Source organism: Buteo buteo, chromosome 5, assembly GCF_964188355.1.
Source record: "Buteo buteo chromosome 5, bButBut1.hap1.1, whole genome shotgun sequence".
Classification (NCBI taxonomy): domain Eukaryota; kingdom Metazoa; phylum Chordata; class Aves; order Accipitriformes; family Accipitridae; genus Buteo; species Buteo buteo.
Window position 1 is genome coordinate 27,491,084 of NC_134175.1, and position 26,142 is coordinate 27,517,225.

The 26,142-nt window shown below is 39.6% G+C and overlaps 1 protein-coding gene across 1 annotated transcript in view; it reads left to right on the plus strand.

Moving 5' to 3' along the window:
* Positions 1-259: 259 nt before the first annotated feature.
* Positions 260-26,142, plus strand: part of ZNF385B (zinc finger protein 385B) — a 176,162-nt gene continuing 150,279 nt past the window's right edge. Inside the window, exon 1 of the mRNA XM_075028326.1 lies at positions 260-383. The gene's annotated coding sequence lies outside the window, so the exon portion shown is untranslated. The remainder of the gene's footprint in view (positions 384-26,142) is intronic.

Sequence of the window (26,142 nt, forward strand, 5' to 3'; positions counted from 1 at the left end):
CCCGGGCGCTGCGCCCGAACTCCCGGGCGGGGGCGGCGGCGGCGGGGAGCGAGCCGGGGCCGCCCGCGGGGAGCCAGGCCCTCAGCCCGCCCGCCCGTCGCAGCCGGGCAAGAGACGCGGCCGCAGGTGCCACCGGCCTGCCCGCCCCCGGCGCGAGCTCCGCCCCCGCGGGCGACCCCCGGCCCGCGCGGGCCCCACCTGAGCCCGCTGAGGCGGGGCGGGGGCGGCGGCGGCGGGGAGGGCCGCCGGGGCCGGGCGGACGCATGCGCCGGGACGGCGGCAGCGGGCGAGCCGCCGGGGTCCGGCGGAGTTGGGACGCGCTCGCCTCGGTCCGGCCGGAGCGGGGCCCGCCGCCCCTCCTTTGCCTCTCGCCGGCAGCTGAGGTAAGGGGCGGGCGGTGCCGCGGGGCTCGGCAGGTGCCGGCGGGGGAACCTTGCTCAATGTCACGGCGCGGCGGAGGACGGGGGGGGAGTCGGGGCGCCGGGGATGCCCAGCCCGGCCGCGGGGCGCGGCCAGAGCCGCAGCCCCCGGTGGAGCTCGCCCGCTCCGCGCCGCCGGGCAAACTTTGCCGGGGCGAGCGGCGGGGAGCGCGAGCCGCAGGTGGCGGGCGGAGCCGCAGGTAGCGGGCGGCGGCGCGGGCTTCCCCGGGGTTCCCGCCTGCCCGGGCGGAGGGGCTTTATCGGCATCTCTGGCAGCTGCGGGTGTTTCCAGAGAAGAAGGCGCGCCTCTAAATAGGTCAGGGTCTTCAGCAGTGCGCGAGATTTGCGTAACAGTTTTTCTTACCTCGGAGAGGTACGAGGCTTCTCTTCCTGGGCTTCAAGGCTAGACGGAGCTCTGGTTTCCTTGCATACTGAATGACTTTTTGGAAAAAAAAGAAAAAAAAAAATTTGTTGCATGAGGATAGCGCAGCTGTCTTGTTTTATACATCACAATGACTTTGGGAAAGGTAAATTTCTTCAGCAAAGGAGGAATTAACCTACATGAAGGAGTCATCCTTGATGAGCTAATTACCCGTGATAAGTGTGAGTGCTTGGCTTCGCAAGCTTCTTCATCACAAGCCCCTGGATGGTGGTGGCATGCTTAAAATGTTAAAGTCCCGGTGACACTATGTTTCAAAGCATGTGAAGGAGAGGTAGGTGCAAGGTTGCGTTTTCTGTGGGTGCAGACAGGAAATTTCCTTGTTTCAGAGGAACTGTCAGAATATTCACGCATACGTGAATGCTCATGTTTGTTTTCTGTTGATTTTTGACTCCTGAACAAACTAGGGAACTCTCTTCATGGGTTTTAAATCTTCTGGGCACTAGGTCTTCATTGTTTAAGCTTGAATGGAAAAGTTAGACAAGTGTGGCACTGCGAGTACTCAAAAGTTCAAATAAATCTTCAAACTGAATGTTTAACTGCAGCTAACTACTGCTTACAGGAGGAGGGAGATGATAGTTTTATTTCCCATCCTCTTTGCTGCTACTTCAGTGGTGTGTTTCGCAAAGAATAAAAATGAGGTGCAAAACAAATCCTCTATTACTGTCAAGAACCTACAAGCTTTCTTGTACGGATGAAATGTAATAGGAAACAGTAGTGTAAAAACCTTGAGTTGATGGGGATGTGTCTGTGTGACTGCAGTAGATGTAGGTGAAGCACTGTGACTGCAGGTCCAGAATGAGAGGTAATGGTAGGACACTGGTGAGCCGCCCAGGCTGGTGAGTGCAGGGAGGACGTGCTTTTTGAAGCTTCTGCCTCTCACGGCAGCACTGTACTCACCAGTGGATGCAGCCGCCCACTGCCCTGTTACTTCAGTTCTGAAAAGGAGAAAAAGGTGTCTCTTTGCACAGTCCAGAGCTGATGCTAGATGGGTTTGAATGGGTTATGCTACTTCTCCTTTTCCAAATAAGTAATCTTGCTACTCCTTCTAACTTGCCAGTAGACTGCTTAGAGGGAGGGACGAGTTTTTTTGTCTTGCTTCTTTTTGGTTGCTAAGGTGTTCCTCCATGTCTGCAAACTTTTTTCTGGTGTTTGGTCTCACCACATGGGTTTTCTGTACCTCACACCTCTCCCAGGGAGCGGGGATTGATGTGACTGTGTGAACCCTGAAGGCAGAAGAGAAATTGGGAGTTGTGAAATTGGTTACGTTACTAACTTTTTTCTGTTGTTTGGTTAAATAATCCATAAGGTACTGAGAAATTAGGAGGGAAACAATTCTCTTACATGGTATCTTCACTAAGTTACTGAGTTCCTGGTTCCCCCCCCCCCGCGATGAATAATATAATGGATGCTTGGTTAAACTTAGAAGTATTAACAAAAACTAGCTGGTATCAAGAGATTGTGCCATCTTGCCTCTTTCTGCACTAACTGGAGCTGTCCGTCGCCCCCGTGCTCTGTCTGCACTGCGTGCTCCCTCACCAGGGCTGAATGTACTCACATCAGCATCAATCTCTCTTAACCACCTGCTCCCAACTGTCTGCATCTCCCCCCCCCCCCCCCCCTTTTTGGATTTCTTCAGCTAAGTTTTAATTGAGAGGATATCTTCCTACTTGAGTACAGTTGCTTAGGGTTAAGGTGGTGTAAAAGCAGGAAAAAAGCCTTGTGGAAGATAATCTTTTGAGGGAGTGTAGGCTTGTTAGTTAATTAGCTCTGCAAGTCCTAGGATTTCAAACAGCAATGACGATTGCTGCATAAAACAGATGCTTAACTGTCATTGCAGTCTTTGCTCTTCAGGTTATCACAAGGGACTGTGGTTTGAGAATATTTGCTCTAAGAGTTTGAGATTTTTTGAAGTGAGGCATTAGTGTTATTTTAAAAATGAACATATGGTACAGCTGTGGTAGTCTCAGATCCTGAAGCATTCGTCAGGCTGTGGTGGGATATAACAGAGTATAGAACTGGAGTACAAGGTTCTCTCTAGTATACTGAAATATGCTGCAAAGCTTAAGTCATCTGTAGTTAATGGGAAGAAAAGATGACTTTGCAGTCTGAGTAGCTTGCTTTCTGAAATTCTGCTATCACTTCGTTATATGCTTTAAAACCATTGAAATTCCTTGAATGTCAACTTGTAGCAGATATGTATTTTAGTCCTGTAACTTTTGTATTTCATTCAGAAAATTGTAGTACTTAATGTATGTCACCCATCAAGATACAAGCATGAACATCTTCTCCGATGTGATCCTATATTGTCTTTGATGTGGCAAAGGTAGAGGCAGATGTTAAATGCCATAACATCCTGGTTAACAAAGGGGAAAATTACCCAAATCCATAGACTGCACTTGCATCTTTTATCCTCAAGCTGATGAATGCACAGAGAGTTGAAGAAATTACAGGAACTTCGCTCTTCTGGGTGACGGTAGTATCCCTCTAGCTGCATAGGTTGATATATTTTCACTGGATGCTCTGCTTGCCTAACTTTACAGATGCAGTTCAAATCTTGGTCGAAGGACTATTTTCTGTTGTTATTTTGCCCACAGGTGCAAAATGTACAGGTTCTTTTCAAAGGTAAAATTTCTTTTTACTGCACCTTCACAGAGCATGCATAATCTTACTATAGGAAGTTTATGATTTTCATTATTTAATGAATGACAATGTTTTTAAAACAAAGCATCTAAAATATTTTAAAAATTTGTGTCCTAAGGATTTAAAAAAAAGTTTTTCATAAAACTAATCTGTTTTGTGATTTTACATAATGTAGAGATAAAACTGGGGAATTACAACAAAAATCATATCTCCACAGTGCAGTCATTTGACATCATTCTACGTTGTTGGAGAAAGTGCTGCAAAACAGTAGCTAGTATTCCAATACAGTTACATTCAGTGGAAGCATATATTATTAAGTAAGCATTGCTTAATTTATGGCATCAATAGTATGTTGGTAAAAATAACAAAGTACTTGGTAATTTGTTTTGGTATAATGTGGCTTTTAGCAACAGGAGGCCAGGGTCTTGCTCTGCCAAAAAGAAAGCCTTTTTTTCTTATGCCCTGCAATACATCACACTTCATGAAGTTGCGGTAATATTTCCAAGAGTGATGAATCATGCCCATTAACTTTTGCAATTTTACTGTGTTTCCTTTCTAGATCAGTGTTCTCATGAGATCGTCTGCAATAATTCTTTTGAATTTCTCAAATGTAAAGCTTAGAATCTTAACATGTACGTTGTACATTTTGCATGCAACTGTGATTTTTCTTATGCATTAGCTAAAGCTGACATTGGTTTCTATAAACATATTAATTGACATGTTAAAAATTCATTAGAGAACCTGAGCTGCCTAAGGCTTGTAAAAATAGAAGCCTTGTAAACCAATCTAACTGTATCAGTGCAGTCCCAGTCCTTTGCTTATCAATATTGGTAGCTTACCAATTTGCTGCTATTGAACTGCCAGAGGAATCTTGTAATGACAGGTGGTGCTAATACACGTCTAGGCACGTTAGAACTGTGCTGTTTACATCATTGATGACTATTTGGATATGAGCAAGTTAGGCTGTTATGAAAACATTGCTAATACTTCATTCCTCAGTGAAATTACCCAGTAACACTTTGTTTATTGACAATACATTTTTTGGTGTTAAACATTTATAATAAGGAATTTAAGGGTGGGTTTAGCTACACATGAGTACAAGTAGAAGCTTTAGATACCTAAAGTCCTTTTCACCTCACTTTATATACCTAAATGCTTTTCAATTACATAGTCTTCTCTGTTTAAGTGTTTCATAGGTTTTAAAATGTTGTGAGTCTGCCTTGAATGCAGACACTGCATAAATAGGTTTCAGTGTACAAATAGGTGAAATGCACTTTATTCTGTGGCAGAATGCAGGATCTGCATAATTATGCATCTTGGTTCACAGTTTTCTAGACCTTTTCCTGGTGATTTTGCTGTGTGACAGAATGATAGGTTGTGGTATTGGTAAAACGCTGTGATTCTGGAATAGACTGGACAGCGTTTCATTACTCTTGGCTTTCTGTCGGCAAACTGTTTGATCCAGACGTGCTAGTGCTGAAAGTATGGAGGACTTGGGGCACACCTGCAACTAAGTCATTCTGCATGTGAAGTAGGGTAATCTTGTCTCCTACAGCCCACTGAATCATACTGAGAGATGTCTCACAAAATCTCCTCTTGCAAACAAAGCTCAGAGCCAGTCCACTCTGTGATAATACGATGACATTCACCCCATTACTTGCATCTGTGCGGCAGGGAAGGCAATCCTTATAAGACTAAGGTAAGTCTTGTGTGTAAAGAAAGACTATGTAACTGCTTACTACAGACACTGAAGAACAATTCTGTACCTGACTGAAATGATAGGGTTAAGGTCAGGAGAGCAAAGTAAAATTAACTGAGGTGAAGCTTGAATTATATTGTGATGTGATGTTAAAACATACTGCCTCTTTTTTTTTTTCTTTTTTTTTTTATGTGCCATGGTATTTTTATGGTTTGTGAGGCTTCTGGTGCATCATGGCAGCCAAAATACTGCCATTCTACAACCCATGTCTTTTCATGCCGAGTGGTTCATAATCGATTTACTTAATGGTGGCCAGTGTAGTGATTCCCAGCAGAGGATGCCACCTACTGAATCTTTACACAGCATTACTAAACTGGTAAGATCTAACTAGTTTATAGCATAAACTCATGTTTATGTTTTGTTCTCTCTGTATATACCTGTGTAGGTACCAGAAAGTTAGTATGTGGTAGGAGATTTTGTTCAACCGTTCATGCTGTTGAGTTTTAATTTGACACTTCTCAGTCCATCCCATTTAAATACAGTAGACTATCAGGTTTCCTTAGTCTTATTACAATTTGATAGAATTTCAAAGATCAATTAGTTTAAGGATCAGTGATGTGACAGGCAATGTTAGTACAAAATGGGAAGGGGGGGGAAGAAAAAGCATAATGTGATTTTTATGTAACCTGGTTTACACTTACAGTGTTTATTTGTATCTATCATAATTTTGAGTTTTAAAAATGCGCTTGTTTTCCTATGCCAGGAAAAAAAATTGAGCAGAGAGACTCATTATCAGGATGTATCCCAGAGAAGATGAGTTTGGGTAAGATATTAAGTGAATGCTCTCAAAGTTCTTACTCTGCCCCGTGCAGCAAGACTTTCAAAGAAGGTATAGGAACCTCCTAATGGGATTTTATAATGGAAATGCTAATAAAAGGTAGCAGAGAAGTACCTAGTCTTTATCTTTTCATGACTGCATATGAAAAAACCCAATAAAATTGCATAATTTTTCTTCTGTTAGCCACCTGCTAATAATTGGATGGTGAATCTTTGACTTGGAATTGCAAATGCATATAAATGCTTAGATGCACTTCATCTTTCTTTTAAAATTATATTATTTAATACGTGTTACTGATTAAGAAAACACCTTATAAATCAGCATCAAAGCTTTATGGAAAAAGATTCTGCCTTTGTCCATTTTTGCAGTCTGTTATCTGCAATGCAGGTGCAGTCTATGCCAAACAGCTGCATATTTGGTAGATTGTGGGGCCTGTGCATAGTCAGTAACGTGTTTGATGCTTAACTTGGTCCCTTGTTAATCAGAGAAACAAGAATAGCCATATTATAGCTATCAAACAGCATTAAGACAACTTAAAAGTTGCAAAGTTAACTATCTGAAAATTAAAAAATGCCAGAAAGTGTTGTCTATACAACCTTAACTGAGCCTGTGGGTATGTATAATCACGAGTCATTTTTGTTTTTTTTCTGTGGGACTCTCACCAGGCCTTATGCACAGGATAGGTAATGCTTGCTTACTGACAGATGACTCTTCCTGGATCTCTTGGTGCATGGCTTGTCACTTCAAGTGACAAGAACGTTATTCTGAGAATGTGGGCTTTTCACTTTTCACTGGTGCTCAGCCTATAGTAGCTGTGTGCTTCACAAACAGTATTAAAAAAAAAATAATCTTTGCAACACTTCTATGACATAAATGAATGGCCGCCTTCTGGCATGGGGGGGAGCTTCAGCACAGAGAGAGGTCTTCAGCAATGTTAGATGCTCAGTTTGAGTCATGGGGACTGGTACGTCAACACTTGGAATGATGTAGTGCGTGTTCACAGCAGAGCTTCTGTTGCCTTGAATGGCAGCATAAGCATTCAGCACTTCTATAAACTAGAGCTTGCAGTTATCAAGTTGGGCTCCCAGAAAAGGCGTGCGCAATTAGTGATTGTGGAAGGACTGATTTAAGCAACTTGCCTAGCATTACTAGCAGCTTTGTGGTAGAGCCCAGGCTACAGATAGATTCTGCACCGCAGCGCTCAAGTACCTTAACCTTGAGAGAATCTTTTTCTCTTGCAGTCTCCTGCTTTTCTTCCAACTTCTCCAGCAAATGAGGTAGTTTTTTTCAGGAGGTAGCTGTTCTTATGACTTAGGTCAATTGTCTTGATTCATCTCCAGCCTGTGAAGAGAGGGAATACATGATCTTGTAATTTAAAGAGCCTAGCCTTTTTTTTTTTTTTTAAAAAAAAGCTAACTGTACAATCCATAAATTCTGTCCTAAGAAATCATGGTAAATCTTGAATTTTTTATCAGTGCTTTTCAGATGTTTAGATCCAGAGCCTGGCTTCTGGAGCTTATGGAATGATTGAAGAAATTAACTTAGTACTGCTGTGTGGATCAGCATTACAGGCTTGACATGCTTTGTCTGAGTTTCAGTGATATTTGCTCAGATATCATCAGATCCCAGTCTAGAGAACTTCAGCACATTCTTCTAGACAGGTGATGTCAGAAGCAGCAGAACCTTATTATAGACAGTTTGGGGCAGCCAAAATAGAGTTATGACCCATAGGTAGTATGAAAAATATGAAGTACTCTAACATATGGGTAGGGGTGTTTGGTGCTATTGCCTTATTCTATATAGTATTAAACTGCTCAAAATTCATATATGTTGTCTGCAAATGTATAAAATAAATTTTGAAGATGGAAATCACTCTTGTCTTAGAAGTATCTGAGACTGCTGTAGCTTCACTGATCTAGGTTTGAATAAGACTAAATCCACTGTACTTGGGACCCCTTCTCTACTGCAGGCAGGTGACAGATGCTCTGGAGCAAGTGGTGTTCCTGAAAGGCTAGACAAGAGCCGCCTCCACAGGCATATTCTTTCTCTTTCAAAGAGGTTTGAGAAAACATTTCAAGTCAAATTCTGCTTTCCTCAGTATGTAGGTTAGTTTCACTAACTCAATAATGCTACAAAAATAGCTTAAGAAACCACACAATGGAGCTTTACAAACTTCAGCAAGTATCAAAGAAAGTTGCACTGATGATCAATAAGAACATATGTTGACAGAACTAATGTCAAAATTTGATGATATTGTCAACTTCATAATTTGGTTATATTGTCAACTGTGTTGCAATGCCGTATGTTAACTCTAACTTTGATGAGTCTAAGTTGTCCCCTTCATAATCACAATTTATCATGTAACTCAAACAGGATGGGGAGGAGAAAGCGAGAGGTAGACAAAATAGGAATGCTGTAATGCTTGTATTTAACTCTTTCAGTGAATTTGCATTAGCCAATATTTCTGCATGTAACTTGGTGGTGTTTTGTTGTTGGAGTTTAAAAGAGCTGGAAAAAACTCTGCCCTTGAAGGAACCCCATGGACCTCTATTATGTGTTATTTGTTGCTCTCGGAAGCTTTTCGCCTTGCTTTCTTAATTATAAATTAGAATATTGATCAAGTATCTGTATCATAGTTTTATAAGAAAGGATTTGAATTTTCTTCTCCATCTGTAAATTGGACATCTAGATCTTGAGCAAGGATAGGAAAACTTCCTTCTTGTTCAGAGGAAGAGATTTATACTAATCTGATTTGGTGAATGTTTGAAAAAAAAAAAAAAAGCACATGCTGGCGTTAAACCCCAGATGACATGACACAGAAGGGCTGCAAAGAGTGTGGCCAACAGGAGTGGGGGGGGTTTGTAATTTCTACATGCAGCACCACGGCCACTTCCTGCGTCATGTGCGGTACGCAGTTGCTCAGAGGTTATTTTAACATGTGGTTGTGATAACTGTGGGAACTGTCATGGGGAGTTAGGAGTCAACAGCATGCAACATGCTGAGTGGAGGGGGCCTTGGCAGATTTGCTTTTGTAGACTACTACCATATAAATGTGTTTGTAGTATTACAATGATGTTTTGTATGGAGTGGCTCTTGTTTTTACAGAGCTGGAGATCGCATTTTGTGTGACACTGCATCAAAATTTTGAATGTTTCTGATTATGTATTTTTGACTATATATATTTTTTTGAATCTGTTCCTGTCACTTATTGTTATGTTGCTACTGTCATGCTCCTTCTTCCATCTTACGAGAACCCTCAAATCCCTTTCACATTAATGACTTGTCGCAAAAAACAGATATATTTTAAAATTACTTATAAGGTTGAAGTAGCTGGCTTTGGACCACAGAAGTATTTTACGTTGTTGAAAAGGATCATTTCAGCTTGCGTTTCTGAATGGGCTAGTTTTCAAAAACAGGCATTAGTGTTTTTTTAAGCATTGTCAGAATCTCTCTAGAATGCATGTTACTAGGATTTGTATTTTATGTTTTTCCAAAAAGCCACAGGCAGAACTTAATGCACTGATCAGAGTACTGCCAAATGCTTCTTAGAGTTAGTAGTATAGCATGAAGATGGAAAACTTCCTCAAGTTTGCTTGGGATCCTTCAGGTTTGAAGGTCGCAGGAGAGTGAGCTGTGGCTTTGTGGGCTGACTGCAGGCAGCCCTGCCTGGCAGCGGCGGCGGCGGCGGCTGCTGCTGCTGCTCCTCCTCCTCCTCCTCCCTGCCACTCCTGATCATCCTCCACACCTGCCTCTTTGTTGTCCCCTCAGCCAGCTTAATGCCTTGGTCTTTGGCCTGTCCTTCAGTAGTTGTATTTCTTGGCTTTTCTAATTTCTTGACCCCTGCACTGGCTTGGTGAGCTTAGTATTTGACCTAGTTGTGTATCTGATCCACATACCCCTTCCTGATTGTAGCCTAGCTCTACAAATTGCAAGAGTGGCCAGTGACTTGCTAGGATACTTGGGATACCCAAATAAAATGTGAATCTTCAGATGGATGCTGCCCATTTTTAATAAAAATGTTTTTGACCCCCTTTTCCAGTCAGTCAAGCCTGAAATATAAATATTTTTTTTAAATTTCACATACTTTTTTTTCCCTGAGTAGAATAAAAGAAGAATGCTCTTTATTTTTAAGGCTTAGTTGTCAAACCTATGTATACACTCAGAGTGGAAAAATATTTGTTCTTCCTTGTTTTAAGGTATTTGGTGGTATTTGGAAACCAAAGTTAAGAAAATGGGGTATAAGAAATCATATAAGCACTTGATTATTCCTTGCAGTTACATGTCATCGAGACTGATGAATATGTATAGTTTAAAATGTATATAGTTAATAATTACTCTGAGATTAATTCTCTTGCATTTGATGAATTGCTTTAGTAGCTACAATTATTAGGTCACTAAAAAGAAGGTGAAGAAGGAATAAAAATAAAACAAATATCCATACCTCTATAAAAGTCCTTTAGAGAAAGAGCTCTTGCAGTTAGAGGATCATCCTTATGTTGTATTTTTATATGGCCTTGGATTAACAGGTTTCTCACCGCCTAATGGATGCTCTATGTCACAGTAATATTATGCATACTTGAAAGCCCTCTTGGGTTTTGAGTTTTATATGTATTTTTCAGTTAACACATCTACATCAGATTTACCTCTAACCCTTCAAAGAAGATCTTTTACCACATAATAGCATTGACTGAGAAATCTGGTATCAGGAAATAGATTGTTTTTTCTCAAGTGAGCCATAACTTATTGGCAAAGGAATCCTGTAAATAGCCTGAAGTGCTCACACTTAAGTTTAACTGCTAGATTCAGGTGCATTTGATTAATGCTTTGCCTTAGTGTGTGTAGAGATTTCTTGGGTTGTGAATTTCTGTCTTCGGATGCATAAGAGTTTGCTCTAATTGGAAAAAAAATTGACTAAATTCAAAGACTGTATACAAGGCTGCACTGCAACACATGTGTGCAAGGCAGAGTTAAGTCTGTTATTAAAAAAAGAAAAAAGGCTGACTCAGGGTTTCATGGGGCTTCCATGCTAGGAAATTAAATATTGATGTCTTTCAGATAGTAATGCCCACCTCTTCGAGGAAAATACCTATCTGCTTGAAATGTCTTTTAATATTTGGCAATATTTTATATAAAATATGGCCAATTTTAGAGCTTTCTGATATGCAACAATGCAAAATTATATGCTTAGCTGACCCTTTAATTAGCTCTCATTCTGTCTCTCATGATTTATAGCTCCATGACTCCTATGTAAAAATGATACATGACTTAATGAAGGGGAAAGCTAGAATGGGTTCACACCTCTCGTTGTTTAATGGTTTCCCCTAGCTAGGTGACTGGTGTGCTGAAGGAGAAGAGAGCAGCCGTAAGCATCTTCTCATTTATTATGGCAAGGGTGTAAGAGTCTGTGTTGCTGTGACTTATAGTTGTTTTCTTCCTTGTCACATATACAATTCATTGGAGCAAGGAGAGAATGTGTCTCTTCTGTAAAGCATAAAAATAGCAGGTAAGAATAGAAATGCAGATGTAATCTTTCTTGCTCAAACTTAGTTTAATGCAGCTGTTTCACGTGTTCAGAATCTAGCTCTAACTTTTTCTGGATAGTAGAGAAATAGTATTCCAGTGTGATTTCATTCCAATAACAGGGTGGAAAACCCTTAGCAGGCCAACTGTTTTTGTTAGCTAAGGAGTTTTGGGGTGGGTTTTTTCAGATGGCCACTTTGACTACTTAAGTACCTTTTGAAGAAAGAGGTAATTGCTGTATTACTTACACCTGAAGTTTCTCTAGTTATGTTTCTGTTAGTTTGAGAGTACTTGTCTTTACAACATCTTTGATATGGTTGTTCTGATATTCTTAACTACAATACTGTAAACTCAAATTAGTTAATTCTACATTCTTAATAGTTTAAGTGGTCTAAGTGTGTCTTCTGGAGTGGAGAGGGGAAAAAATTCCTGGATATCGCAGAAATGAACTGACTTCAGCCTTGTTTAGATCTCCAGAAATCATTTGGTTTCTATTTGGGGCAGCTGCTTTCGGTAATCGCTGGGGGGAGCCATCTGAAATACAGGAGTGGAATGAGAGGTCCTTTTTATTTTGCTGTGCAGCTGCATAGTTTAAGTTCAAGAATTATCACCTTCTGCCACGAGTGCAGTAACATTACAGGTATACCTGTTTCTAGCATCTGTGTGGGACACACACACAAATTTAATCCTGAATCTGTTGTGATCTGTAGGCATTTCCTACATATCCCAGGAAGTGGCCATTACTTATTTAGTCTGTAGTCCTATCTCTGTGGAGCCACAAAGGCTAGAGTCTTTGCTGGCTTACATCTGAGAGTTGTGGTCTGTCCTGAGAGATCTGTAGGTCCATCCTTTCCCCCCCCCCCCCTTGTGATGTTTGGACTTAATGCTATTAATCTTCAAAGAACTGTGGTACCTTTGCAGTTTGTATGATACTGTATACATGAACTACTGTCTTTGTAAGTGAAGACTGTTACCTACTCCCATGATGGGAGATATGTTTCTGACATATTTTGGGGTTCACAGAGGGTAATGTTTTGCTATTGCCAGGTGTTGATTCATTAAGTATTTAAGAATTTGTAGAATTTACAAGTTCTTCCTTCAGATTTCTGTCACTTTCTCATATTCATAAATATTTGTTCAGTGTTTGTGGACTTTACAATCTGTTCTGGAACCAGCAGTCTTTGGGACAGCTGGTGCAGGATTTTTTAGGTGTCTGGGGAAAAAAATAACAACACTCCCCCTCTTCCAAGTGTCCTCCAAGCACTGGCAGTGGGTCTAATTGTGCAAGTGGGCTATGTGGGTCATTGTCGTATTTGTATCTTCGACTTCTGGGCATTGGACTCTTGTAATTCTTTTAAATGTCAGTAGAAGAGAAACTGTGACTTGCCATTTTACAACTGCAGTTTGTGCTTACTCCATTGTAAGTTAACAGTTGCAGAATTAACATTGCAGTTAACAGAAATACAGTATTCAAGGAGCTATGCAACCTTCTGAGGTTGTGGCAGAGCTTGAGAAATTAGTGAAAAGCAAAGGTTACTACTGCTCTCGGGAAGGTAGATCAGCCCTCTTAAACTCTGTATTTGGTGATGTGTTAGCTTGTAATTCCAGAAGTGAATTATAGAAGGTTTCTCAGCACTTTTGAGATTGTTGCAACTTCTGGGAAATCTTAAACAAGCTGTGATTTCTGCTAGACCTTTCAAGGAGGCTCTTTTGCAATATGTAATAGGGATCTTGCTCAAAGTACAAGGAACACCAAAAGAGCCATTTCCAGATTACAGTAAGGAGTATACGTGTCATTCACTGAATAATCCTGGAAGTACTTGCTGCCAGAATGGCAAATTTCATAGTGCAATCCCCCTCATGCCCTATGTGCTGCCATATAACATGATCTGCCTCACTCCTCTCAAATCTGGATGGAGGCTGTTTAAAGGTCTGTGTGTCAGGCTTGTGTCTCAGTTGTAGAACAGAATTTTGGCCATGGTGGTGGTTCCAGATTCTCTACATGTGTGCTAGCTTGCTCATTGCTACGAGGTAGGCTGAGGTCACCTACTGAGAGCGGCTCTGCATGTGAATGAGGATACCCTAAGAACATGGACTTTCTCTTTCTAGTTTAGGTCATCAATTAGGAAAGAGTTTAGCTAATATGAAATATAAGCACCTGTGCTGAGGTACTGTAAGTAAAGATGTTTAGATTTGTGTAAATTAATAGTTACAGATGCTATTAAAATCATCCAGCATCTTAATATTTCTTTGGGAATGTTTTATCCAATTATGAGTAGGCTCATCCTGGCTTAACCTGGGATATGATCAGTTATATTTGACAAGGTGATATGTTTTGTAGGGAATTGGAATTTTAATTACACATTTTTCTAGGTAAGAAATATATATGCTGGTGTACATGTGAATATAGTAGGGTACCACTGATAATATCTTTATGTACAAAGGTGTTTGCATACTTGCTGTCACCGTGAGGTTACTACTGAACTATTAATATGTTCTTGTTTCCAACTCCAGTGTTTTTTGAGGTATGGATACATTGATGGACCTGGCTCCAATCATGCAAATATATTTGCATTTGTGGTTCCCTCCTTTTCTAGGGAGATTGTTGTATGCTCACTGATCCACCTGTGCAGAAGCGTTTGTGAGATCAGAACCTAAGCGTATTACTGTTAAATGTAATTAGATGTTAGATTTGCACTGCAGTGCCGTTTCTTCCAAGTGTCACCCAAGATTAACTGAAGAACAGGAATGATTGAGGACACTTTAACTGCTGAATCCTAGGAAAACTGTTCTGAACAGGTGGACTTTTTAAATTGAGAACTGGGGACTGTAGGCCATTACCATGTGTAACTCCTTGCTGAACAAGGAGTTTTAAAATGTTCCTCCTTGCTCAGTGTACTTTTAAAGAATAAATATTTTTTCCTGTGAAATAATTTGATCAAAAAGTAGTATCTAAGTATTAGTGTATTGATTATTTGCTGCTAATTTTTTATATATCTGAGTGGTGGCGTTTGCTGATAAATCTTTCCTCTTTGTCCATATAAGAGATTTGGAATGAGTATCTGAAAGGTGGGGTCACGATGATCAAATCGAATATTTCTGAACTTGAATGAAATATTCTATTAAAACGGCAAACCGTGGATGCCATACTGCCACTGTTTAGGCTTGCTATGTTTTAGAAACCTTGGGATTAGTGTTTATCTGTCCCATAAAGGACACAAATCATTTAGATTAGAAGTAATCTGATTGTATTGAAGTACAAATTATAGCACAAAGGCCATTCAAGTGGGTTAAGTGACCAGGGTTGGTAAACACCATATGACTGCTGATTGGTCGATGAAAGAGTATTAACTGAAAGATAATGATGGATTTTAATCCAAATCTCTAAAGGGCAACAGCTGTACTTCCCAAATGACTTCATTCTCCGACAGAGTTTTAGGACACCAATTTATTTGTTCCCAACTATTCCTCTTGCACAAGAATTAATCTGAAATATAATTCATTATTCCTATATAGAATATAGCTATTCCATGCAGCTTTCTTTGATTAGATTTCTATTTTACTTTCAGTAAATGAGTTCACTATGATTTTTATGCACATTGGAAAAATTGCAGTGTTTTTCTTTCAGTGTTCTGCAGTATGCGAGGGTAAATTGTTAGTGCGATTTGGTTTAGGAAAATCAGCTGATGTTCTTCCTTGTTCATGTCTTTTATTCACAGAGTATGAAGTCTAGTGAAGTATTTAAAAAATAAAAGGGGGGGGGGGCAAACTGAATAATTGGTATTCCATATGAACTTGTTTCCAGAATGCTTACTGATTTTAATCCCTAGAATAGCAAGTAAATGCTTATCACTGATAATAAATTACATGAATTTGTGTAGTGTGCTTTATTTCAGAGGGTCTGTATGTATTTAAAAATGGGAATTGCATCACATAACAATGAATTTATGATATCCTGAGAGTGAGAAGTGGCAGCTCTTTAGCAGTACAATGTAGCAATGTTTAGGATGTGAAATGAAAAATTTAGGCAGGCTGTATTTATTAATGACCTCAGTGTTGGGGCTATACTACTTTTTTTGTGGTGTGTGGTTGTTGCAATAAGAACTTTGCAAGGTTCCAGGTTTTCTCTTAAAGTTTCCCCCCCAAATTTGTGCTTACTCTGAAATATGCATGTTCATTAAAGGAAACAGATGAATTGACTGCAAAAAGAAAGTAATTTAACTTTGTGGTTCCCTGGTCCATCTATTTGGCTTGGGAAGATCAACAAGAGAACAGATGAAGTGGTCCTAAATTATTGTTTACAGTCCAAGCAGTCAGACACAGGAAAAAGAGTTAAGGTCCTTTAAAATGATACTGTTTTATCTATCTTCATATCTAGAAAACATGCATGATTAAACCATTCCTCTATTGTTATTCAGGATTTATTCAGATAATCTAGATAAGATATTCCCTCAGGGCAGAAGCAGGCATTAGATCAGCCTGTGTACTGTACCTACAGATTGTTTTGAGAGCAAAAATGGAGTCACTAGTACCTAAGTCATGTTTTGTCCTTTTGATGTAGCTGCACCTATTGCTATAGCAAGTGTAAGTAGGTATGGATCTTGTCCTTTGGATTTACAGTATAATTCAAAATGAAGTTAGGAAAACTTTACCTGGGACAGAAGTTATTTGTGAATACCTTTGCAGAACTGGGACAACATTTTTCAGTGCATGTTGAAAGGAGACCTTGAATGCAGCTATGTTAGAGCAGTCTGAAATGCCTTTAGGAAATCATGACAAAAAACTTGTGACCTACCTCTACTTGGTTTTGGAACCTGTGAATTCTCTTTTTTTTTTTAAATAAATGTAATAGATACTGCTTAGTTATTGAAATGGAAGAATTTTCTCACCGAGAAGCTGGATAAAACAGAGTTCCAATAAATGGTAACTATACTGCATGTGCTATCTTGAGAGTTAAAGCTATTTGAGTAATGGCTTGTGCATTTGGGTAACAGGATGTCTGTTTTACTGCCACTTCATGGAAAGGGTAAAGCAAGAGAATCTGACTAGGTGCCCATATATGGTTTATATACGTGTGTGTATATGCTTGGCCCAGCGGTAGCAATGGAATATAATGGTGTTGCGTGTCATGCTTGCTCAAGGAGTTGTGCAAGAACTTTGGTCTGCCCAAAGTTAGGCAAGGATAGGAGATAGGATAGAGTAACCTGTTAAATTTTGTTTCTTGTGTTGCCAGACTAAAGGTGTCTTACAGCTTCTGACATTTTGAATGTGGTTAATCCGTAGGGGATTAGCTGTATTAATTTTTGGTCATTGCAGTTTATGAAGCTGGGCAAACCCAAAGGTGGACATGAGATTGCTCCCCTTTTTTGTATGCTCCAGTTACCTCTGGGAATTTTTGCAGTGTGAGAAATGTAAGGCTGGGCCACAAGTACGCAATGAGAAACTCAATGAAATGAGAATGGTGACTGTCCCATGACTTTCTCTTGAGAATTTGTCATGTTCCAATGTGAACTTTGAATATCTTTAGAGGTCAAAAGCTCCAGGTTGATCAATACCAGGATACTGTTGTACTGTGGCTGAAGGTTCTGCTATAGCATCTGTAGTTGCCCTCAGTTACAGAGTTAGCCGTTAAGATGCTTCTTTTTCCCTATTGCCTATTTTTTGCTTTCTTTGGGTTTTTTTGTTTAATTTTTAGAAGAGATTTTTCATATATTAAAGGAGTGTGAGGATTAGGATACAGCCCCACTTCCTGAAAAATATTTGTTGATCATCTCTAGCACAGCTACAGCTGCCACCTGAGCCATGCCCCAGTTCAAAATGTGAGCAGGATTGAGGAGACTTTTGCAGTTCAGCCTAGTTCATGAACGGTCTCTGAATTAAAGACCTTGTTGTTTAAAAGCATTTGGAAACCAAAGCTGTTACCTCACTTAACTTCTCAATGTCAATTTTGATTCCTGCTCCAAATTTGGGGAAAAGTCTTTAAATGATAAACAAAAAACCCTTTGAATGTTCTTAAGTTTCCGATTTTTCATTTGTGATGCTTGTTTGACAGTGCTGAAACAGGTGCTCATGATGCTATTTAATGACTACGCAATTTCTGAAAATAACATTTTGACTACATTGATTATTGTCTAGAGAAGACTTTGGCTGCAAAACAGGATTTTCCAAGGCGAAGTAGAAAATGTAATTGGAAAATTTGCAGCCATATGTATTTGGAATTTTTTTCTGGAAACTAAGTCCTTAATATCCATTCCTTTACGAGGATGTCTTGTGGGGTCTCTGAACTCTAGTTGTTTTCACATGTGGTTTCCTGTGGCAGATGATGGTGTTTCTGCTGACAGTTGAACTGGGCTTTCTTTGTTCATATCTTGGCTAAGGACTGATAAATACTTAGAAACAATAAAGTGGCATTTAATTGACCGTTTGGGTTACTGATGAATTGGCCATTTAGCATAAGCTGAATGAATTACAATAGCTGAGAACTCTCACTGATACTTGCCAGTTAATTGCTATACCTAATGAAACATAATTAAACAAATAAAAAAGATTTGTATATTGTTTATAAGTATTTTGTTAAATGAACTAGTGATGCCTAACCTTCCTGCTTTTTAGGGATAAGGAAGTATTAACGTTGCAATTGCAAAACTGATGAAGCCCCATCTGGAGTTCAGGGAACCGATTTGATTACCGCTAGTGATAAGTTCAGACTGAGGCGGGTGCAGAGAAATGTTCTGGTCAGGGAAAAGAAGATCCTGGTTTTTTTATGGGGAGACTTCATTATTCTTGGAAAATAAAGGCTAAGGGAAGGGGGAGGTTGTGGGAACATGGGGGAAGTGGAGACACCTGCCTTCTGATGCATTTATGGACTGAACAGGCCAGGGGAAGAGAAACTTGAAACCAACACCTAGTGTTGGCCTGGAACAAAAGTGGCTGGAGATCACCCTGGAAAACCTTGTATGGCCAAATACAGGTCTGATTGTCAGAGCTTTGTCCTGGCTGAGGTAGATGAGGACTGAAATTGAAGGTTTGTTTTTGTTATTGTGGGTTTTTTTTTTTTGGGGGGGGGGGAGGTGGGGGCAGGGGTTGAGTCCTGTGTTTCTTACAGTGATAAAGGATAGCAGCAGTACAGGACTTTATCAAGTGTATGGCTGAGAGAACATCAACGCTCCTGCCTAGCTGCCAGAAATACTGTCAGCTCTGAACATTCAAAAATCTTGTCAGCTCCTAGAAAAAAATGGAAATTGGTTTCTCTTTAATTCCCTTCTAGTTTTTGAGCCTCTAGGGTTCATATTTTCAGTCATCTCTGCAAGGATTAGAGGGATATTTAAAAAGCTAGAGTTCCTAGGGATTTTTATGACTGCATGAGCCAGGCTTAAGAAAAATGCCTAATACTGCAAGATACAATTCTGAGAGCTAGCAGCCCTGAACTGATGAGTGGAGTGTCATAAGCAAAAGAGACATCAGATTGACAAATTAGTTTTTCTTAAGTGAACCTTTCCAAATGTTTGATGTTTCAAAATGTCATGTTTGTGATGTCAGCACAGGAGGCATATTCAATCCACTGGATCTTTTAAGGCAATAAGTGTATTTTAAACTGTCTTTTAACAGAAATTGTTTTCACTTATCAGCTATACAGCAAAGTATAACTAGGTCAACTAGGTAAGCTAGCGTGAGAGAGCAAGGCCTTCATTAATCGGGGGATCCGTTAGAGGAATTGTTTATCACAAGGATGTTTCGTATTATGAAGTCAACTGTCTATACATTGCAAAAAGAGTATTTTTTTTAAATGTCTTAATTAAGAAAATGTTTAGGAAGTTGAAAAACCACCAAATGTCTCCCAAGGAATGTGACAGCTCAGACAAGGGAGCAAGATCTACTGAAATAAGGTATAGAAGTCTGCTTTACTGCAATCTTAAAGTTGCAAAGGGCTTTGAAAAGTGAATGACTGGAGAGAAATATCTCAAGAGTAGAATGGGCTTCTGAAGGATAACTTCAGCTGTAAATGCTAAAGTAAAAGCTGCTTGTTGTGTGCCTCAGCATTTTCAAGTGCAAAAAATATATATTCTGTTCACACTTCCATCTTTCTGGGGGTTATATTTATTCAGAGGAGATTAATGGCCAATTTTCAGTGTGACTGCCTTAATCGGAAGTTTATCCCTTCGCAAAATGACGTTTTTACTTTTTATGGTAGCAGTATGCATGAATTTCTGTGAAGACTTCAGATTCATAGTTGTAAAATGAAAGGTGGAAAAATGTTTATATCCCTAAGGAGATGCCAGAATTCTATTCTGTGCAAGGTGACAGTATAAGACTAACTGTGAATTGTATAATTTTATTTGTCAGATCTTTTTGTGTTAAATAACTTTATTATGGTATTGAGTTTTAATTACATTTATGATTACATGGACATGTAATAAAGCCATGTGTTCTTCAGGTAGCAGCAGTAGGATGCATAGATTGGTATTTGTGGTCTCTGCAGTAGAGGAAGCAGCCTAGGATGGGTTAAAGCAACTGACAGTTGTACTAAGTCATTTAAAGAAGAGTAAGGAAACTTTTTGTTAAGGCGCATGGAGAAACTACCTTGTACCCCTCATTGCCTCTGGTTCCTTGTGCGGGGGGAGAGGAATGACAAATCCTTCTCTTTGCATATACTTTTCCAGACTTTCTTTAGATGGCCCCTGCTTTTTCTTAAGAGCTAAGCTGTCATTTGGAGGTGACTGGTGCATTCTGTTCTTCTGCCCCACATGGTATGAATGCTGGAGGAGGTGATGCATTTGTGCTGGCTGGAGGCATCTTCCTTCAGCATCTGCTGCTGGGCTTCCAGGAAGGATCTCTGCTGATGCAGCTGTGTTGGCATGGGCTGTAGCACCAAGGGCTCTAACAGTGTTGGGCCTCCCCAGAGACCTTTGCAATCCCTATCTCATTACTGTGCAGTACTGACCTTCATGATCTCTCTCCTTTGTGTCCTGTTTTTCTGATGTTAATGATTTAAAGGCAATTTGGCAGTGTTCTGAAATTCTACTTCTTAAGCAATGCTTTTTTTTTTTCATCTGTGCAGACAGTGATGTAACCTTTATGCTTGTGCAAGAGCTAATTCCCTGCCTCAGTGAAAAGTTTTTGTGTACCTAGTAATTTAGAAATGTTCAGAAAAATGCACCAGTGGATGTGTTTTTTCTATTTTCTCTGCTTGCTTTGGATCTTTATCAATGTACAAAAAGAGACGTAATTAGATGATTTAATAAGAATTTGTAGAATTATTTTATGTAGTTTGAGTGCTTAATGGCCCCAGACTGGGGAAACGGCTGTATTCTGTTAACCATCTATAAATGGATATGACAGATGAAGTGAGTAAGAGGAAGTTTACACTGTTTGTAAGGCAGGGAGAAGATGTCACACTAGTTCTGCTTTTTAATTGACTTTTCTTTCCTCTATATGTATATAGTATGACAGCACATGAGCAGGGGGATAAGAAGAATCTGTGGAGATACGAGGGTAGGAAGAGAGTTGGGGCTGGGCAAGAAACCATAAGATGGAGAACAGCTGTCAAAATGATGGCAGTAGAGAGATGCAAGGAAAGGAGGCAGAAAAACCACCCTGCCAGCAAGAAAGAAAACTTCTAAAATTTCTTCAGGCCAAAGAAATCTGTAAGTTCTGCAGAATTTCATCATGCTTCTTGGTCTCAGGTTCCCTCTGAGCTTGTGGGCTGTATGTGCCTTTTGCCACTGATCACAGAATCCTTTGCTGCTCTCAGGGCATTAGAGGTGGCCCCAGCAGCACATTGTAATTTGTTCTTGATTTACTGCATGTCTGTTACAGTGCAACTTACCCTTATTTTATTGGGCATTTAGAGACCTATAGCCTCCTGACCTGTCTGATCTAAAATAAACTTAAACTAACCTCGTAGGTCTCAAGAAGTCTTATAAACTTGACAGCAGATGGCACATGCTTTTTGTTTAACCCGACATATACTATCTTCGTGGGTGGTAACTGCCTTAGGACAAAATCAGCATCCCACCAGTCACCATCTGGGATGGCAGATGATATGTGGGACTGTCATGAATAAGCATTCTGATGTTTGTAAATGTCCGAAGGAAGACACTGCTTGTTAGTGCAGCAGTTTGTATGCAGTCAACACTGCAAGAAGCTCACTTTTTGCAGTAATCAGCAACAGCTGAATTGTGTGCTGTGGGTCCATCTCTGTAATACGGGAGGGTGTAAGGTGATTCTTCCATAGTTGTTCATTTTGATGGTGAACTTGAATGGCCCTTATTTTGACAGATCTTTAATCTCTGTTGGTGCTTTTGTGCTAAAAAAAATTCTTCTGTTTCTTAGGTACTGTGTTAGAGGTGATGTTTAGATGCCTCTTATCAGATCATACCTGATGCTGATAATGAGCAGCACAAATGCATGCTATACAATGTGCCCTTGCTTTGACAGTATAGTCTGAGTTGATGGGTGGAGGGAGGGGGCGATTTGGACACAAAGGTGTAAAATAACTTGCAAAAGAACATCGCATAGTTTTGTTCCAGATGCAGGAATGGAAATGCACATCTTCTGGCCCTCCTCCCATTTTTCTTTCTCCTAGGTGGGGGATGCACAGACAGAAGTGTGAACCATGAGGATACCCACAGGCCACTTACCTCGTCCTCTCTGTCCCTGGCTCTATGCACTTAAGCCTCTCTTCCGGACATGAGTACTTTGAGAAATACTATTTAGACCAGTTTTGCTTGGAAGGGTTGCTTGTCATTCATGTTGACAGGCTCTTTAAGTAGAGTATTTTAGATAGTAAAGGTGGTCCTGTAGGAAGCTCTGGCTTGTATCAAGTACAAACATCTTTGAAAAGAAGAAATCTGTGCATGTATCGTGCGATTTGCTTTATACTGCAGTTAAGACATCAGTTTTGTTTTGTGTTAAAGCGATTTTTATTTGCACTTAGCTAGTCTGTGTATTTGCTGAAATAGGTATGAAGCAACAGTGTAATGAAATGGCATCTACTTTAGTGATTCAAATAGCTGACTTGACTATTCTTTTTCTCTGTACCTTCAGGATACTTGGTGCAGAACATCTACAAGACCGTGGGGCTTAAAATGCTTATTCAGTTTAGTGCTGTTGGAATTGCCAATGGTTCTTTGGTATGAAGATCTTGGGGTGGGGGGATATGCTATCTGAGTCTTTTCAAGTGTTTTTGCTTCTTAAGTATGATATGGAAATAGTATACTGATTTTATACAAATCAATAATAAAAGGGAAGAAAACCAAACAAAACCCCACATGAATTCTTAATTCACATACTACCTTTCAGCTTAAAATTAAAATGTAAAGGTTAGAGGTATGTCCAAAAGTTTATCAAACCCAAAGTAGATTAATGCAGTAGTACAGTTGCACTGGGTGGAATGCAAAGGAATGAGGAATGTTTGTCTGTCAGATTTGTATGAGCAAATGCACTCTAACAGGCTTTTAATTGAGGGTAGAGCAAGGTGGATTATCTGCAGCATGGAAGCACACGTGCTATTTCTGGACCAGGGTGTGAAATGTCAGCAAAACCAGCAAAAGGCTGCCACGTTTTTTATGAATGGAAGTGTGTAATGTAATGTGGAATAAGATAGGTATTCAGAATGGATTTTGCAGGCAGCAGTCGCTTAAAGCCTGAGGTGACTGGCAGCTCGAGTTCAGGAGAGGTCTGTGCAAGTCTGTGTGTGAGCAGGAGGAATTAGGGAGTGGCCGTATCTTCGACTGCCAGAGGCCTCTCCAAGTGTGTATCAGCACAAAATACGCGTAGCTCTGGTTCCTTTAAACAAGGAAAATGGGAAGTGAAGGTTACATTCAAGGCAATGCTAACTTCTACCTGGTCTGTTCCTGCAGGTGACTTCAAACTAGGTGATCCACTTGCCTGTTCTTATGGTCTGTCAGTACCAGTTGGATAGTTCTCTTACAACTTGATCGTAAGTCTTAAGTAGTTAATAAGACAAAACATACATTATGTCCCTTTACATTTGTACTATAAGGGAACATTGCTTTCAATATTTTTTTCAGTTCCAAAAGAGAATCAATAGTTTATGTGGACATGACAGTCTCTCATGGATGAATATTCTGGGACCATCTTTTTAGGAGCACTTTTAGGGTTGACATTCACTGCCACTGATCGTGCTTGCAGTTTTGAGCAGGGTTTTCTCTTTGTATTCTTAGTGCTGTCAAGCAAGATGATTTATTTCAATCTCACGCTATTTCTGAATGTAGTTTGTTCTTTGTTCATGCCCAGCTATTATTTTCTCACAGTCCTCAAAGTTCCTGCTCTTGTGTCCATTACCAGGCTTTATCCTGAAATAATGTTTTCCAGTACAGCTTATATTCAGCTCCTAGTATTGTCAGACTTAGGCTATATGAACAAGATGGCTGTCTACTATGCCTGGCTTTCTGTTATGGTTTCCTTTTATGTTCAGGTGAATTCTTGATATTTTTAAGAAAGGTGGGAAATGATTTTTGCTTCCTGAGACCAAAGCTTTATTTGCTCCTCAAATGTGATTATGCTCAGCAGGATAAAGCAACAGCCAGGTATAAATACCCTATGGGAATCTCCCATTATGTCAGTGGGTTTTGATCTTTATTCGTGCAAGTTCATGCCTAAACCTTTTTTTTTATAATTAAAATAGATGCTTCACTAGATGTACCTTACATCTTGTACCAGTTCTCCAATTAGTTAACAGCCATTTGCTTTACAGTGGGTATTGTTATCTTATGTTTTAAGAGATGATTCTCTTTGATCATCTTGAGATGATTTCTACATCATTTTTGTTTTATAAGTTTGTTTTCAGCTCTTCTGAGTTCTAAAATCTGGTGGAGATGCATCTAATTGTTTTATGTTATTCAATGTAGATGTTGTTTTGATGGAGGAATACAAGAGGAGTCCTTTGATTTAAAAGAATACTTGGATACAATGCTTTGAAAGGTAAAATTAAACAAACCAATCTAGCAACTTTGTAGAAGTCTAGAGATTTAGGACATAGTCTTAGAAAGTTATCTTAGAGACAATATAATTAAATTTATTTTATCAAATTAGTAATTGATAAGACAGTTCCCTAGTGTCTAGGAAGCAGATTGTGAAAATGAGCAACATTGGGAATACGCTTAAGAAAACTCACTTTGTTAATTTCTACTTGGAAAAATTAAGCCTTTTTTAAAATTTTCATCTACTTTTTGAGGAGTTGCTATTAAAATTACTTGTACTTCTCACATGTTTAACCTTTTAAAAGCATCCCACCTATTTTTTTAATTATTATTATTTTTTGCTGACTGCTTGGCATTTTGGCATGTTGAGATGTTTTAATCCTGGCCTTTGTCCAACAAAGAACTAATTAAAGTCTGCCTATATTTTTGTGGTTTTTTTGATTCTTTCATGGGTGTTGCTTTAGAAATACAGAATATTTGGGGTTTAGATCTTTGATAGAAAACTAGAGTTCCTGGATGAAATAAGGTGTAAATATGACCCAATAATGACAATCAGTGATAAGGTGTAAATATGACCCAATAATGACAATCAGTGATAAGGTGTAAATATGACCCAATAATGACAATCAGTGATAAGGTGTAAATATGACCCAATAATGACAATCAGTGATAAGGTGTAAATATGACCCAATAATGACAATCAGTGATAAGGTGTAAATATGACCCAATAATGACAATCAGTGATGTTTGGTATGTTGTGGACTCTGTTTATGAGGACACTAAAACACAAAGACTGGACTGTGTGGTACTTGATTGAATGTGTTGCGGAGAACACACTGGGGTGGCAGTGTGGTTATCGGGCATGTTGTATGGATTTATTCAACAGACTTGTCGATGGAGAAAACTAAGGGAGCTGAGTAGCCATTTTCCTGGCAGGTCTATTCTCTCTGATTGATAGATTTACACATGTGGTAGGGGAGGACAAAAGTCTGAGATGACATATAAAACCATGTGTTGGTCACTTTGGGCTTCTAGATGTTCTACAGTTAGGTAAGAGCACTTAAAGTAGAGTGCAAGTTAACTGAAGGTAAGTAATGACTTAATGACAGATTCCCGAGCAGAAGGCACCAACTTGTCAAATGGTTCATCAAGCAAAATCATGTTACGATAATGCTGGAAAACTATCTGTTCCTCTTGAAGCATAATCCAATATATCTGTCTGGACTTCAGACTTGATTAACCTTCTTGGCAGCAGTCAGATATGTTATGTCAGGTGAGGATATATCTCTTTGGCAAATAAGTCGATGTGTAAATCTATTCTTGTTAAGAATGCCAGAAACCTGTGAGTATGGGGGTTAAGGAGGAAAGGATCAACTTTATAATTAGAGCTAGCTACAAACATGGGCACATGCAACTGCAGTCTGTGATAATGTAAGTCAAGAGTGATTTTATTTATTCCAGTTTAGCTGAGCTCACAGTATAGTACAGTAGGTCTAACTTCAGGTTTCCTTAACATGGACAATTTCAAGGCTGGTAGAACAAAGCAAAATACTACCTGAATGTTTTCAGTTTTCTGAATTACCTTGTACTGAACAGCTAATGTTTGTGTTGTGAAACAACCATCTGTTTTTGTAGCTTAA